The sequence below is a fragment of the Pygoscelis adeliae genome, unplaced genomic scaffold (genome assembly GCF_000699105.1).
Source record: "Pygoscelis adeliae isolate BGI_AS28 unplaced genomic scaffold, ASM69910v1 Scaffold175, whole genome shotgun sequence".
Taxonomy (NCBI): Eukaryota; Metazoa; Chordata; class Aves; order Sphenisciformes; family Spheniscidae; genus Pygoscelis; species Pygoscelis adeliae.
The window spans coordinates 5,221,157-5,237,971 of record NW_008824941.1 but is presented as its reverse complement, the minus strand read 5'-3'; positions in this window follow the sequence as shown (position 1 = coordinate 5,237,971).

Sequence of the window (16,815 nt, the reverse complement as noted above, 5' to 3'; positions counted from 1 at the left end):
ATTGGAACAGGCTGCCCAGGGAAGTGGTTGAGTCACCATCCCTGGAAGTATTTAAAAGACGTGTAGATGAGGCGCTTAGGGACATGGTTTAGTAGACATGGTGATGTTGGGTTGACGGTTGGACTTGATGATCTTGGAGGTCTCTTCCAACCTTAATGATTTTATGATTCTATGATTCTAAGCTACCTGTGCAGTCAGACCGAAGGAGCTTTCACATACTGTTTATACATCATTTCAGCAGGGAAAAGGAAACTCTTCCCTTCTGCTCATGTGACTTCCATTCTGTCTAAAGCAGGATTACAAACCCACCGCAGGTCCCCTAGCATTGGTACTTGGTGTGTTCCTGAAGGACAAGCCTTTTAGAAACACACCTCACTCTTCATGGGCAGTAGCCACTCACATTAGCTCCACTTTCAAGAAACAAAATGAAAACACAACGATAACACAAGCATGAAAACAAATGTCTCGTTATTATTGCTATGTATTGGATGCACTGACAAGTGCAGAGCTCGGGAAATTAGAAAGCAACAAAGGCACAAGTTGTAAAGGCAATTACTGCAGGCTGCCTGTGTGCAGTTGTTAGATTTCATGAATGACACCTCAAAGGGCTGAAACAAGGTGAACTCCATCTGTAGGACAGTAGGAAAAGGGAAAGGCAGTGGTAAACCCTTTCTCCTTAACATATACTAAAGTTGCTGTCATTTCAACAAGCTCAAAACACCTGCCAGTTTCTTCCAGAGCAGCAAGCTGACATATTGAGAGCTCCGGCTAAGAGAGTGTTTTAAGGAGGGTGATCCAGTTTCATCACGTATGAGTGACTGACTTCGCAGGCTGCGAGATTTTCATACCATCACACTGCATCACCGAGGTTTGATTTATTCAGTAGCGACTGCAACACAGAAATGTGTTTCATCTCTCCCCTGATAACACCCAAATGTGGAATGGGTGAACATATCATCATCTACTCACTGACATAAAAACGCTGGGATTTATAGAAGTAAAAAGCTGGGGCTTGGGGAAGGCTTATCTAAGTAAGTGCCAAATCACCATTTAGACCTATTTCTCTCTTTTTCTGGCCTTTGAAAAAAAAGGTGCATAATGTGCCATCATTCTCTCACCTGGGAAATAATAAAGATTGCTATTAAAGTGAATACTATTAAAAATAACTTTGCACTTTTCTTTGGAGATCCTTTTACATATGGGCCACTCAAATCATTTTACAGGAAGGGTGAGGAAGGCTAGCGATGTCCTCCTTTTGTGTGAGGGTAAATCAAGGTACAGACAAGCTAAGCAACCTACCCACGAACATACAGGCAATGATTAGCAATTTTGGCTTCAGCTTCTATACTTTGAAGACTCACATTCCTTTCTGTTTGCCACTTCAGATGGTGTCTGCTATAGAAGAGACAAAATCAATGATCTAGACTGTGACCACAGAAATGTCACAGGGTAACACCTTCAATTCTTCTCTGATTTTTTCCAGCAATGTGTCTTCAAAATGTCTTCTTGGACTATGCTATCATCAATGAAGGGGAAAAAAAAAAAGTTTCCAGATACAGCTTTTGGGAGTAATGCTTGTGACCTGGACACTTCCAAAAGGAATAGTATGTCAGCAGGTTTGTTATTATAAGAGCTGCTAAGCATGAACGCTGTGAAGAGACAGCCCTGAATGTGTAACAGTGCATCGTCTCTCTCTGGAATCTCACTTGTAAACCCCCAAACTATTTCTTTTGTCAAAACTGAGCATTGCATCATTTTCTTGGAGGACATAATAAATATTTCCGCCTTTCAATGGAGCAAATAGAAAATATACAAAAGAATCTTTCTATCTCATTAGAATTTTTATAAAAGAGTCATTTTGATTTCAAAGGGTAAAACGAAATGAGCAACCTGCAATACCATAGCATCACTGCAGCTAACTTCTTGGTAAACACAATATACTGAGGTGATATTGTGCTCTGTTTCTTCAGATTAAATATATCTCATCCTCAGATTTATACTGGCACGTTATGGCTTCTGCAAATGACTGTCTCAGCACCACAAAGTAATTCCACCCTGTCATATTTGTCTTTGGAAATTGTAACAAATTATGGTGATTTATAACATCAAACTCAACTCTTCCATTTTTTCCCCAGATGGGAACGTCGCTGATGGCAAGATGCTGGGCCATCCATTTACGCTGCGTGGAGGGTGACAGTGAAACATGTTTCATCTCTCTTTCTTGACACTCTATCTTTCCCTTTGAGGGGAGGCTGTCAGCATAACTCAAGCTGTCAAGGCACCTTTGCAAGGGGCCTGAAACAAATCTAAAGCTCTCCTACCTGCATGCCTACTAATGAGGTGTGACTCGCCTCTCCTGGCTGCCTGGCCTCGCTGAATCTCCTTGCCTCTGACCCCTCGTGGTCTCTTCTCAGTCAATAGAAGTCAAACCACCATTTGTCTTTGAGTAAGGACAGGCAACGATCAGAGATGGAAACTTTGGGGAAACTCACTCCACATGTACTTCTACTTTGCTGTGCTTTGTCCAGTAAAAAAACATCTTGCGCCAGCGTCGTGAGAGCTAAATGAAAGCCCATCCGGGGGTTAAACCAGCCTTGAAACATTCTCCTCACTATTTGCCTAAGGCAAGTAGATTTTCTAATTGGCAAGACAAGCACTGAGCTTTTTCTCAGCAAAGTATTTCCTCCCATAGCAAAAGATGAATAATAGATTATGTTCTTAAACTGAAAATTTTCCTGGTAGCCTTTTAAAGCAGAATTGCAGGAGAATTCCAGCTTCATCCCAAAATGAATAAATATATTGCTCTTTCTAACATTAGAAAGGGAGAGTAAGACCTGGTTCAAGCAGTGTAAGATACAGCTTCATTTTTGCAAATAAACCTATGGAAGTTTCCCACTGGGAGCAGGAGGATGCTGCACCTTACAAAAACCTGACCTCTATCTTAACAAGTGCTGGAATATTTTGAAAATCACCATTTTGGCCAAAGAAAGCAATCCCCAGGAATCCTTGCCTGCAGGGTCCTACAGAGTGGCAGAACCAATGTATGATACAAAAAGGCTGAACTAGAGCCGTCTCTCACCCCGCCTTGGTAAGATGTATTGCTGACAAATTAGGAACTCAGCAAAAACTACTTATTTGCCACCAATGATGCTGTTATAGATCCCTGCTTATGGCAGAGATCACTTACAGGGCTGTGCAGAGGGAGAAGTCAGGGAGGGGAAGGAGGGGTTTTAACACCCTCCACAGGAAATCTTTCCTGAGCTCCCTCTGCTTTAGTAAAATAGATTTCACATGATGCGAGTGGAAAAATGGAAAGCTAAGGGAGTGAGACATCCAAAATCCACCAGGCAAGTCAGATGCAAACATGTCATGTATTTTGTCGCGGGAGTAGTAGAGCTTCAGTCATTCCAGCTGTATAACAGAGCCGTCATTACCTGTGGTGGCTGGGAGCGTGTGGGCTGTGGTGCTTGCTGGCAGCGATTGCCAGCACGACACACAAGCAAAGGGGAAATAAATTGATCAAGGATATCCTAGACACGTGTACCCTCCAAGATTAAGTAAGTAAGTAAATAAATAAATAGAATCAGTCAAATACAATCAGTCCTGAAATTACTCTTGAAAAGATGGTTTTATTTCTCACCTCACCATGGTTGCAGAGAACTAACTATCATTTGACAATTTTTGCTTTTATTTACAGTAGCTTGATAAAATGTGTGCAGGCAAGTGTGTGTGTGTGTGTGTGTGTGTGTGTGTGTGTTTATTTTTAACATGCTAAGTTGGATGTGTCAAACTGAACCACACGTAACATGGCAACAAAGGAAATCATTTCACTAAAATTACATAATGTAAAACAAATAATTGTAATACCTACATTAAATACAATTTGCATGCAACATCGCATTATACAATTGCTGACACGCTGCAGAGAGGTATTAGGTTTAAAGTAACTACGTTTAGAAAGCAATTTGCAGAATTTCTGCTCTTTTTGCTGGTTTGAAAAGCAGTGATAATATGTTTTTTGCAGCTGACAAGCGAACAAAAAACAATAATTGAATGGTACCATTTTACCCACAAGGCAAGCTGATAATTAGAGGTTTAACAGACAGTTTGGATTTAATCTGAGCAGTGGCAGCTACTCTTTTGATTTTTTCTTGTTGTTGTTTAGGGATCAAATAAAGGTGTGTCTGTCCCCCACTTGTCAATAACAATGGGAAAAATAAGTTATTTTTTATCCCTGTCTCATGTCTGACGCTGGGCCCCTGGAGTGCAAACACGGGGAATGATTATGCACTAGAGGGCAATGTCTGGAGAATGTGCGTGAGAAAACAAATATAAGGAAACAAGGGGAAACAAATAACTAGGGTAGGGAACTGGCAGACATGCCTGGCCGCATCTTTCTAGGGCAAAGGAAGGGGTTACCAGCCAAAGCCTTCTCCCTCTCCCTGGGCTGCAGTTTCTGCCCCACCGCAAGGGTGGTGGGTGGGAGGACACGGGTGGCACCCGTGCTACCTCAGCGCAGGGTCTGGCACAGCAGGACGAAGGTGGTACATCCATGGAGTGCATGCTGCCTTCCTGTGGGGGAACAGACTGAGAGCACGTGTTTACCCAAAAGGAGGTCAAGGCACTGCTTGGTGATGGGAACTGCCCCAAGTCACACCCTTCAGGAGTAGGCTGTGATCATCAAAGCGGATTCCCAGCCCATGTCAGGTCAAGTGAAACCTGGGCCAGACATGAAGATACTTTTTTCAGGTCGAAAGGAGCAAGATCATACCCCAACAATCTCATATTCCCCTCTTCCAAAAGGAATAGCTGTTCTTTCAGTCCAATGAGCCTTTTTGCAACAGCAGGTTTCACTTGTGCCTGCTCCATGGCTGAATTTTAAGGAGTTAACATAGTACTGATAACAACAGTAAAATAAAATTATCACTGAAAAATACTGACTATTAAACACTAATGAGTATATAAACCAATTTTGTAAAAACACAGAGACTTCCTGGAGGGCTAGTCAGACTAGACAAAGAGTGAAGACTAAGCAGGCCGTTCCCTTTCATGCAATTTTCAGTTGTTTTTATATCATGTCCAGAAGCGGAATTCTGGTTTTGCTTTTGGCTTTTAATTGTTTATTGCATCTGAAAGTGAGATCAATTAAAGCATCCTCAATAATCTTAGGCTTAATTGGAGGCCAATTAAGAACTTCAGCAATCTACAGATGATATTGCCCATTGTTAAACATGTTTATTCTCCCAAGAATTCACACTGAATAAAAATGTTCTGAATACGTTACATTTCATATAGCACCAGGAGACAGATAAATTTCCATACAAAACTACCAGATGAAGGCCAATTTTTGAAATGTGGAACATATCCAAAGACGTTTTCTTACTTCAAACAAGTAAGGAAACAAAACCTTTTTGTTCACATCTTCTCCAGTAACTGAAAGCTTGCACTTGCTGTGAGCACATTAGGGGAGAGACTGCCATTTCAACTTATTGGCAAAACAATGTCAACATTTCTGGTTTCTCTTATGATGGAAGGCAGCACCTAAAAAACCTCTCAGAACAAACCAAGGCAATGGATTCTGCCTTTATTATGCCTTTTGCCGCAAACACCAGTATCACCATGTAATTTAGTAAGTCTGACCTTTGCATCTAGAAAGTAACATTGCTCATGAAATGCCCTAGATTGACAGCCATGGAAATGAAACTCTTATTCCCACCATGGGTTACAAACTAAACACACACTGGGCAGTAGCTATGTGCGCTGGCCCATGCATAGGCTGGTTTCCACCATCCCTAACATGTGCCCCCAGTTCCACCAGCCCTTCTGCAAGGAAACCCCCCGGAGAAGCCACTGGAGACACCTGCTCCCCAGCAACTGGAGGCAGGTTACCAATTCCTTTTGGGTAAACTATTGAATTGCCACCAAATCCTCATCACTTTTGCCCTGGTTTACATTTGGGGTGTGACCTAGGGAATAAAAAGCTTCATAGCTCACTGCTAGTCACCTTACAGATTATTTTCCTGATCTTAACTTTAAAAGATTTGGAAACAAGGCACAATGGGTGAAGTTTTAAGTATCAATTATTTTCCTTGAAAAAAAATTAGAAGCAAACCAGCTTTTCAGTGGAAGACTATATTAATATTCAATGCATAAGTCATAATTAATATTACTGTAATGAGTACCAAGTGAATTAATGATTACTGGCTGCTTATTTTAAAATTATTCACATTTTTTATGTTTATTCTCAACTCGGCCATTATGCCCTTTATATAGGACATGCGCTTAAAGAGCAGTTGAATTCAACCTGTAGTAGAAGCACAAGAAAAAGTAATTGGGAAAAATAGTGCAGATGGGAACAATTAGCTTGCAATATTCCCTACTATTTCACCCCTTGCTTTAAATGTGTATATCAGAGTGGACATTCTCCATTCCTCTAACATCCATTAATTGACAGAAAAACTGGCTTGCGTTCTTTCAGAGGCAGAGTGCTCAGACTCCAGAGCACTCCTTTCTCTGGAGATGAAAGAATTGAAAATCAAATGTGAATCTTCCCAATAAGAATGCAGTGTATTACCACTCAGTTATTAGGGAAGAAAAGTACTCCTCTGAATGCCCAACATCAAGGTCTAATTCCTAGACCTACCACAGTAATGAAAGTAATGAAAGACCTACCTGAGTAATGAAAGTCACTGACAAAGTCACTTAATATCCCTATGCCTCAGTGTCCAAAGTCACACAAATAAATCTCAAAGCTAAAGGGGACTCAAGTTAAACTATGCCTCATGCAAAAAAAAACCCCCCAAAAACCCAACAAAAAAACAGCCGAAAAATTTGGTGTCAAATCTGCAGCCTGATTTTCTGAGACTGTGGCAGTTCTGGATGAGTGGTAAACACTGAAAATCAAGCCATTGCTTCAGGCTGTAAATACACACTGAGGAGACCGACTTTGTGCTAAGCCTCCAGTAGTGTGCCCTAACAACTAGCCTACGGGGTGTCTTTTCTGGTCTGTCCCTAGCTGTTTAGGGAGGGCTACATGTAGCCTTGATTTGCTCACCACATCTCAGAGTTCATGTGGCCACTTTCACCTCCACTGTGACTCCCCATATGTCCAGTTTTATGATATCCATCATTTTGGGAGAGGAAGCTCTTGGCTGAGCTCTTCAGAGATACCAGTGTCATTCTCAGCCCGTTTGGAGCCCGTAGGAATATCTAATCAGGTAAACGCTCTGTCAATCGTGTTGCAGACTGGAAGTACCTGTGTTTCTAGAGCAATAGGACAACTGGCATCTCTGATGAGCCACATCAAATACTGGTTTCCTTATGTCAGCAACCCAGAACTGATCGTGGGGCTTTTGCAGCTCTAGCAACTGCTGTCAACAACTCCAGAAATAACATACTACACATTAGAGTTGTTTAAAAATCCCCAAACCAACAACACATTTTATTACGCTGAACCAGTGCACAGCTTCTTTTATATTCAATTTGTGGTGGCAAGAGGCTTAGTAACATGTTGCCTACAGTTATAACTCAGAATAGACTTGCCATTTTCTCACAAATCCTTTTCTGGAAAAGAAATCACCACGTGGGATATTATGTATGGAAGTAAAAGGATCTATAATGTATTATGTATGTAATTTTTTGTGTATAAGGATATGTATGAAATACTCACTTCACACTTCTGTTGCCTGAGGGCTGGCAATATGAGAGACGCAATTCAAGTGGAAAAAAAAGAGTAAAAATAGGGCTATGCTGTAGTATTTTGGTTGGTGGTTCATGTTAATTTTTTTGGTCTTAAGCAGCACACTGGACTCCCAGGGGACTATCAAGCTCTGACTTTTCTTAGCAGTTTGAATCTCATTTTTCAGCAAGTTATTACACAAACAGCCAGGTCGTCTGACAGCACCCACAGCAACAAAGAGTTAATGCTTCCCCTCCAGTCTTAATTCACCCCATTGTGTTTGGGATTGCAGGGATGGAAATGGTCACACAGTGAAGTGCTGCAAAGTGCAATCTCTCTAAACACAATGGGGTTGAGTTAAAGGACACGAGGCACTTAACTCTGAATTTCCTTGCTTTCATCCGAACACTGTTACTTTAACAGCATGTTTTCACAATTTTGTTTCTTCTGGTTTTATTTTATGACATAGGAAAAGTTAGATGCTTGTTTGATGCACAGCAAAATTGTTACATGCCTTCATCTCCAGGCTGAGCTGGGTTTCTATACGAAAAAATTGTACACCCAAAAAAAAAAGAAAAAGGAAGAAAAAGGAAGCTGCATTTAGAAACCTCACCTTTTGCATGTCAGATTGGACCCAAAGTGATTTGGTCAGACAAAGGAAATGGAGTGGTTCTAGATTTACATCCCAGTAGAACATGGTTCACATTTATGAAAGCTGATTTACATGTTAGTTACTTGCAATGATTTTCTTTTCTAAGTGTGTTAGTTTCTTTCCTTATCCCTCAGCACAGATTTTTAGATGCTATGAAGATTGGTGTTATCAGCCCTCCCGGGATGGGGAGATAATGGTTTCTCTCTCAGTGGCTGTCAGATTACAGTGAAACTGGCTTTTCTGTTAACAATGCGGGCATGTATATACGAAGTGAGCTCCTATACAGAATACTCTCTCAGAACAAGCCAAACCATTCTTTGCTTCCGTATGTATCTTTTAAGGTCTGGGCAGATGGCCTCAGGATGGATAACTGCGAATAAATTGTAAAGCATATGGAAATACCTCTTATGTTAACATGGAAATACGCAACACTCATGTTAAAACAGCAATAGCCCATAGCAAGTTATTTTCTTCCGCATATTTTTTGCATTGTGTAATCCAAGCTACATCCTGCCCCCTGTAGATATCCACAGGAATAAGCTGGCACCTATATACTCTTGGGGCTGTACAGAAATATGCTCCAGCCTGGTCCAAGCACTTCCACACCGGAGGATAGACTTTGTTTTCTGCAGAAAGTCTGTGCCATCTCCATGTGGGAAACCCAACTCAAAATTCCCAACCTCCCTGTGGTTCCCCCAAGGTATGCACCTATGCAGTTTCTTAACTTACAGTTACCCCTTAGGGACATAATTTAAACCTATATAATGGCAGATGGCATGAAGGAACGCCTGTTCTAATTATTAATTACCTAATAAATATAAATTCAGTAATATAATACAAGCACTGATTTATGTTATAAATTAGCATCTGCATTTCATAAATTGTTTCATTTTAATGGCTTATAATTGCTACATTTCTGAAAGTTATACAGTGCAAAAAATTCTGGCTTGGATTCAAAGTATGTTGGCATGCATGCAATTGCTGAAAATGGGGAAAAAACCCAGAGTAAATATTTAATTTGGTATTTGCAGCACTGTACTGTTATCAGCCTGCACAAATGCTATAATTGTCATCTCTAAAAAGACCAAAGCAAAGTGTTCTGGAAAGAGAAAATACTCTCACATGTCATGGCCTAATCCATCAGTCATTGCATTCACATGTAAACTTTACTCAGCTGAAGTCAATAGTGTTAGTTATCGAACAAGGGTGACAAGGGCTGAATGGAAGTGATAAAAAATGAAAACCTTTTAATGAGAATTTTTTAGTGCCAGGGCCTGATCCCATCAGTATTTTCTATCGGACGTGCCACTTACTCCTGCGACCAACTGACTTTGCTCTCGTTATGTCCTCTTAGAAGTGCTGGCAACACGACTCTCTGTGCTTACCAAAACCCAAACACGACAAAATGGAAAAGAGCAGCCTTAATGGACCTGCCTATCACATGCCTGCAGCCAAGCCTTGTGCAGTTATTCTTGTTGCTCAGAAACATCCCAAGCCCAGCAGCGAGCGCTTACTTTCCTAACAGTTATGCCAGGAGGATCACAAGGACTCGTCAACCTGAAGGTATGCCTGGCATGTTTCCCACCAAATCGGTGTGCCTGCTGTGGTTGGTGATGCTCATAGGGTAGTGGCACTGCACTGTCCCACCTAAAGCTCTGCCCTGATGCACAGCAATGTTGCATCACACATGGGATTTAGGTTGGAAGTCTTACTTTCCAAGTAATTTAGCGTAATTGTTAAAAATAAACATTTTAGTATCAAAGCAGAAATCACCTGCTGTTTACAGTTTCTTTTGCTACATTTCAGAGGATGAGAGTCCCAGGGACAAGCCCAGCGGAAGCCTTTCCCATGGATGCTCTTCCATCCTCACCTCTCCCTGCAGCACAGCTCACCGCCCCCACCTCACGCTGCTGTCCCTGTGGCGGGGTCTGCTCTAATCACAGCTCTGAGTTAAATATAACCTCTCTCCTTTTCTTGGAAGTGTGTTTTTAACCTGGACCATGTTAATGATTCAGCTTACAGGACAGCCCCTCTGCCAGGTGACTGGCACGGCCGAGCCGGGGGTGAAGGCTGAGGTGGGAGCAGAGAGCAGGCAGGGTTGGTCACACATCGGCATCTCAGAGTGATGCTATCATGGTTTCCTTAAAGACTTCACAGTAGGATGCAGCAATGGGAATAAACTCAGAAATGTTTCTCTCATAGGGCTTTTAAAACTTCATCCTCTCTTCCCTCTACCCTTGTGGAGTAGGAAAATTCCTCCATGTCACAGAGGAGGAGGAGGCTCTGAGAAGATGTAACCCCACTCATCTTGGTGTTCAGTGCCGCCAGAGTCCTTTTGCCGTTGGTGGAGAGTGGCTGCTCCCCACGGTGAGTCACAGCCCCCCAGTTAGCGCCTGGTCAGAGTTGGGTCTGGGGGAGCTTTTCTCCCTGCTGTTTTGGGGGCTAACTGAGCAGCCTCCGCACAGTAGCCTATTCGGATAACAAGCACGTTGATGAAAAATGATTAAAATGTCAGTGCACATGGGGAGAAAAACTATGGAAGTTTTCCTCAGAAGAGGGGAATCACTTCTTGTGAGATGTATTTTAAGAGCATCCACCGGAATATTTTTTGAAAGCCATATGCTACTTATTCACATGCGTGTGACAGAACTCATATATGAGGAGTGATAAAGAACACAAACGTAGGTGTTGCACATTTTGTATGTGCATATGTTCATAGCCTATTCCCAAGTTCTGTTTCTGAAATACTTCATTACACATATGCCATTTTCAGGTTCAGTATTTGGTTACCTTTGGCTTTAGAAAAATGCATTATATATATGATTAACATGTTCAAAAAGACGTGGGGCCTAAACACTTTTATTGGCAGAATTACAATGGTTGCTTTTACAAGAAAATTATGTCAAAATAGGCCTAAATCTTCAAGATGATTCAATTTGACTTTGTAGGAGTTGGGGCGCCACCAGATTAGAACACCATAAAATAGCACAAACTCACTCGCTTTCATCTCCCTTGCACTTTCCTTCCTTTCGCTACTCAGCACAATTAATGAAATCCGGGAAACTGCAGTTTGTCTGCAAGTTGATAGCATTTACTTTTCTTAATTGGCCAAAAAGTTGTCCCTCATCCTACAAGGACTAAGGCAGAGTGTGAATCATTTATATGATGTAACTCAGAGTTATTGAAACCCCAAATATATTTATAGCAAGCTCAGGGGAAAGTAACCTGTTAGCCCCTGCCTCCTACTCTTCTGCCATGGCTCTGACACTGTGGTTTCCCTCTGGTGCCTCAAACCTCCATACCAAACAAGACAGTCACTGTGAGAGTTGGCTCCTGAAGCAGGAGAAAAATGGCAGTGCTTGTTCAGTAGCCAAAGAGAAGGTGCCCAGGCCACAGACCTGCACCCAGCTGGACCCGCACAGCACGACCTCAGCCTTGCGGGCAGCCCATGATGCTCTGCCAGGGCAGCAGCTCCCGCACTCCTCTGCTGCTGCTCTCAAAGGAAAAGGCGTTCAAAGGACTTGCATTAGAAAAGTTATTGACAGGAAGAACGAGTGCTTGAGCCAACTGTCTTTCAGTTGCTTAGGATATAACCAAAAAAATGGTAGGCAATCAACCAAGATAAGGAGGTGACTGCCATGAGAGGACTCATTTTTTCTTAATTCACAACTTCCTCAGGTGTGGCTGTTTTAGACCACATTTAGACCTTAATTATTGTAACCATTTCGTTACAGATTTCAGCTTTTAAATTGTCAACCCTCAGAAAAGCTTAATGAGCTACAGAAGGATGTAAACTCTGTGCTTTCCCACTGGGGAAGCGAAGAAGCAGAAGGTAGACAAATCAATGGTTTGCTATTCTGATTTTTTTTCTCCCTGTTATCTTATGAAAGCCAATGTTGTTTTTGAAAGGCCTGGGAGCTTGCACTCTGTGACAACGTTATAAGCATTCAGAAACACCCACTCACTCGCTATCACACAAGATGCTTTTAGCCATTGCCCCACAGCCCTGTAACACAAACACAAGCAGCTATACTACTTCTTAGCACATGAGGACAGACCCCTGTCTTCCAGAAGCAGCTCTCCTTCAATTTGCTTAAAAATTTGAAGATAACTTTAATATTCCATGGAAGTTTCTCATGGCAGTTTGCAAGATCTTGCTCTACCTCTGGTCAAAGGCACAGTACTCTCAACTCCATAGATAACATTTAGCATCTATTTGAATACTGCTCGTTATTGTCCATCAGACAGATGGAAAGATGATCTTACGATCATAAATAGAAAATAATGTCACTGTACTAAGGACAGTGGTTTAAAAATGTCATCTTCCAGATGAAATATCATTAACTCTTAATTGATAATGCTGATAAATTACATAACGACATCTCTTCCTACACAGAAAACACAAGTAGCTTTTCTTTGGTGAACAACAGTACAAAAAAAGTTTCAAGACAGTTGCCAAATGTAAAATAGAGTCAGTAACATACCACTTCAAGTTGGAAAGAATGAAATGATTGGAACAACTCATCAGAAAGGAAAAATAAGGAATGAGCCTTCATGCCAATACACATGTGAGTTAGAAAGAGAAAAGCTGATATGAGCAGTTCATCAGGAAAAAAGCGAGAAACAAATAGAACAAATTGTTAAACAGTTTGTTAAACTTTCCTTCTTTTTTCCAGTCAAGAATTATATCTAAGAACAATCTTAATATAAGTATTACTCATCTGTTTTCTTCCATGTATTTATAATTTTACAGTATGCTTCATAGATCAGTTAAACCGGCATTACTCACGTACGGAGTGCCTCTGGATGGTAAGGGAACTCCATCACAAATCAGTTACTGTGATGTTCATTTAATTCCAATAGGAAAGGCAAGAGGAAAAGCCTGGCTTGAGATTTATTGATTACATTTCACCAATGACCAGCAAGAGGCAAGCACTCTGAAAATCCCCAAAGGTGATCATTAGTACTGAGTAACTGTCACTAAACATTAGCACCATCAGCAGACTGGAACTAAAACAAAGTATGATGCTTTAAATGTGAGGCCCAAGAGGGATTGCCTGTAGTCCAAAGAAAAAGTGGAACATCTTACATCATGGCATCTGTGTTTGAGACAACTGAAATGCTTTTTTTATATATATATATATATTCATGCATATATAGATAGACTTATAAAATTGGTCTAGCACAGTCAGGCAAATTGGGCAGGGCTACCTACTATAAAACATAAAATTAATGTGTCAAGCTAATTTCACAGTCCACTTGCCTGGAGCTGATTAGGACCAAATTAAACTTGGTCCTAATCAGCCTGAGTGCTTTGCAGGTAATACAGAAATCCATGGGATATGCTTATTACTGTAAAAGCACGTGCACATTATCTGCACAAGCACAGTAAGAACAGGTTTACCAGAATAATTTGTGGTTTCACACTTTCTAATGCATTGCTAGCTCACCTATTTTTGGTGGATTTCTATTTGAAAGTCTCATGTTTCCATGGCACAGAGGAACTAGACATCAAACATGCGTCTTTTTATTTTCCATACTCAAATCTGATCTTCTGATCCTTGGCTTGGCCAAAGGAGCGCTTTCTGTATCTGAGGCGATGAATTCAGATATTATAGGGAGAGAAACTATGTGAAAGGTTTTGCCACTTCCCATTAGCTCCTGGCTATCTCCCTTTTTTTTTCTCACATCCTGTGATTCCCATATGTGTGCCTTTGTTCCATGGGAAACAGCAGGAACAATACCCTTTGTACTGCTGGCAGACAGCTGCTTCTGATATAGACACGCCGCTGCCTTTTGTGTACTCGAAGCATTGCCTCAGCCAGGAAAAAAAGACTATTTGAATTCCACCCTATAGTCCTTGCATGCCCTCACTCCGAACACAATATCCCAACAGAGAAAGTTATTTCTTGCAGTGACCTAGCACCAACCCCTTTCATCAAGGGGCCACACTGACAAAAGCATGATGCTGTAAAAGGTCCTTCCTCTCCCGGTGGTACCTGGCAGTCACAGCAGAAAACAGAAGATGTGGGAACGGGCTCTGGGAAGGCACATTCACCAAAAGCATCTTATCACCGTGAGCCTTCTCCTGCTTTGTGATTCTGCGTGAAGAGGAACAGAGCCACTATATCATCCTACACAGAGGCCTGTCCGCAGTATGTAATCCAAACAGTGAGCATTAAGGATGAGAATTTCATGAACTTCAGAGACTGATGTCTTGTGAAGCATGATTTGACATGTAGATTAAAACTTGACATTAGATGTGTAGGCTATAAATAGATATCTTCCAGAGGACAAGGTCTAAAGCAGCAAAAGATGAGCTCCCTCACAGCTTTCCACCGGTACTCTGGGGAGACTCAAGTTCTCTAGTACAATGAGGAAAGAAAACTGGCAGTGTGGTTTCCTCATGCAGCATGGGACGCTGGGCATCAGGGGATGAGGATTCAAATTTTCAGCTCTTCACTGAGGTCACGTGAGTCACCTCAGAGCCCTTTGCTTCCTTTGTCCTATTTTCATCAAAACAGTCAATCTATTCAGATTTATCAGCAAATCCATGGTTCAAGGTAGGCTCATGTGGTCAGGGCTACATTGCATAGCTGGCAGCAGAGCTGTGCTAGGTGGCCCGAGTCCCTGGCTGCTGGTGACTACCAGGCATTGCTGAGACCTCGTTGCCTGTGCCACCCCTGTGAACACTCGCTCTAGTGTCCTCACACAATCTAGCCATGGGACATCTGGGGAACCTCTGCTACCTCTTGCCTATCTATGTCTCTCAAAGACCAACCTCTTCGGTGGAGGAGCAATGAGGCTTGTTAGTACGAAGGCACTGGACACAGCTCATACAGTCAGTAAGTCTGGTCATCCCAACCTGGATGGCAAGTTCTGGATGAGAGACTTCTCCTGCCTGAGTGTACACTCCTGCGATCTTTCTGGTAAACTGTATGGACGGTTTATACATCATACAAGACTGTGTTAGAAAACAATTCTTTAAAACCAAGATAATAATGAAGACAAGTGTAGGTTCACTAAAATAGAGTGATTTATACTGGAGATGGATGCAGCTCTGCAAGGTCCAGCTCAGTTGTCTCAGGCTGTTTTACATTCTATTTTCCAGTTCCAATTTGTATTTCTAAGCTTCCATCCCTAGAGAGATGCATAAGAGGCAGCTTTACAAAAAGCTTACTTCTATGCCAGAACCTATATTTTCATCTTCAGAACCTATTAATTTTGCATCTCTTGCAATGAGTTAAGGTTTGAAAAAAGGACCACTGGCTCAAAAAAAAAAGATATCTCCATTTGATTATCTTTTATTTCAATGTGCATCTGACAGCATCGCCTCTCAGCATTCAGGTGATGTTCTTAAACTGTGACATTTTCACTCTCTTTACGGAACACATTCTTTCTGAATAATGAACTCATGCTTATAATTGCTGTTGCCTTAAAGAAAAAAAAAAAGTAACTTTGCAACACTTTGCCAAGTCTTATCCCCATATTTCCATATTGCACTAAGATATTGGCAATTATTATTTAAGTCAAAAGGGAAAAACAAAATAATTTACATCATCCATCACAGCTCCCTTGCATGAATAAATTACAAGACACCATGGCAAATCAATCATGGGGAAAGGAACAATCCGCATCAAACACTGTATTTGTGTGTATAATCTTTTTAATATTTTCTGACCTCGTATATCAAAACAGCAGATTGAATTCTGTGAACTTTAAGTAATACAAAGCTGTTTATCCCAAAGTCCCATGGGGAACCTCTAATCTAATCAGTTAAACTCAGGACACAGCCATAGGAATAAAGACAACAGACCTAACTCAGCACAAATTCCAAAATCTGTTTGCCATTCAACTTGGTTTGCGTAGACAATAAGGTCTTAATAAAAGAGTCATCTCCTAAGGGTGTATGGATGACACTATGCAAGAGGACCTGGTTGCTGATTGTAGCAGCTAATACTGCAATAGTTGTGCTTTAGGATTTGTCAGTAGATGCCAAGAGACCTTTGCTTCCTTTAGGAAAAAATTAAGCAGCCCCTCTGCTCTTCCCTTTTGGAAAAAATATTTTTTCCTTATTGTCAGTCTCAGCTAACAGGGCAAGGAGTGGTTGTCCAGGATGAACCCATTGCCTTCTTGCTTTTGGAGGCAGCTGATGCTCCAGGGCAGAAAGGCGTGGGATGGGGGAGAGGATGTGAATGAATTTGTTATCTTCAAAAAGATAAAAATTAAGTATTGAGTCTAAATTCACCAAGGGAAACACATTTCCCATTTGTGAGGAACACCAATACAATGAATATACATGTGAATCTGAATTACTGTGTTTCACTTCAGGGCTTCCAGAAAAGTTAGTGATGCAAAAGCCTCCACAACAGTGGTCTCTCCATCATGCAGAAAGTTTGTGTGCCAAAACAGGCTTGCTCTACTGCGTAAGTACAAGCTACATACATCTAATCTGCAAATGCGTCATTCTCTAGGAAACAGATCT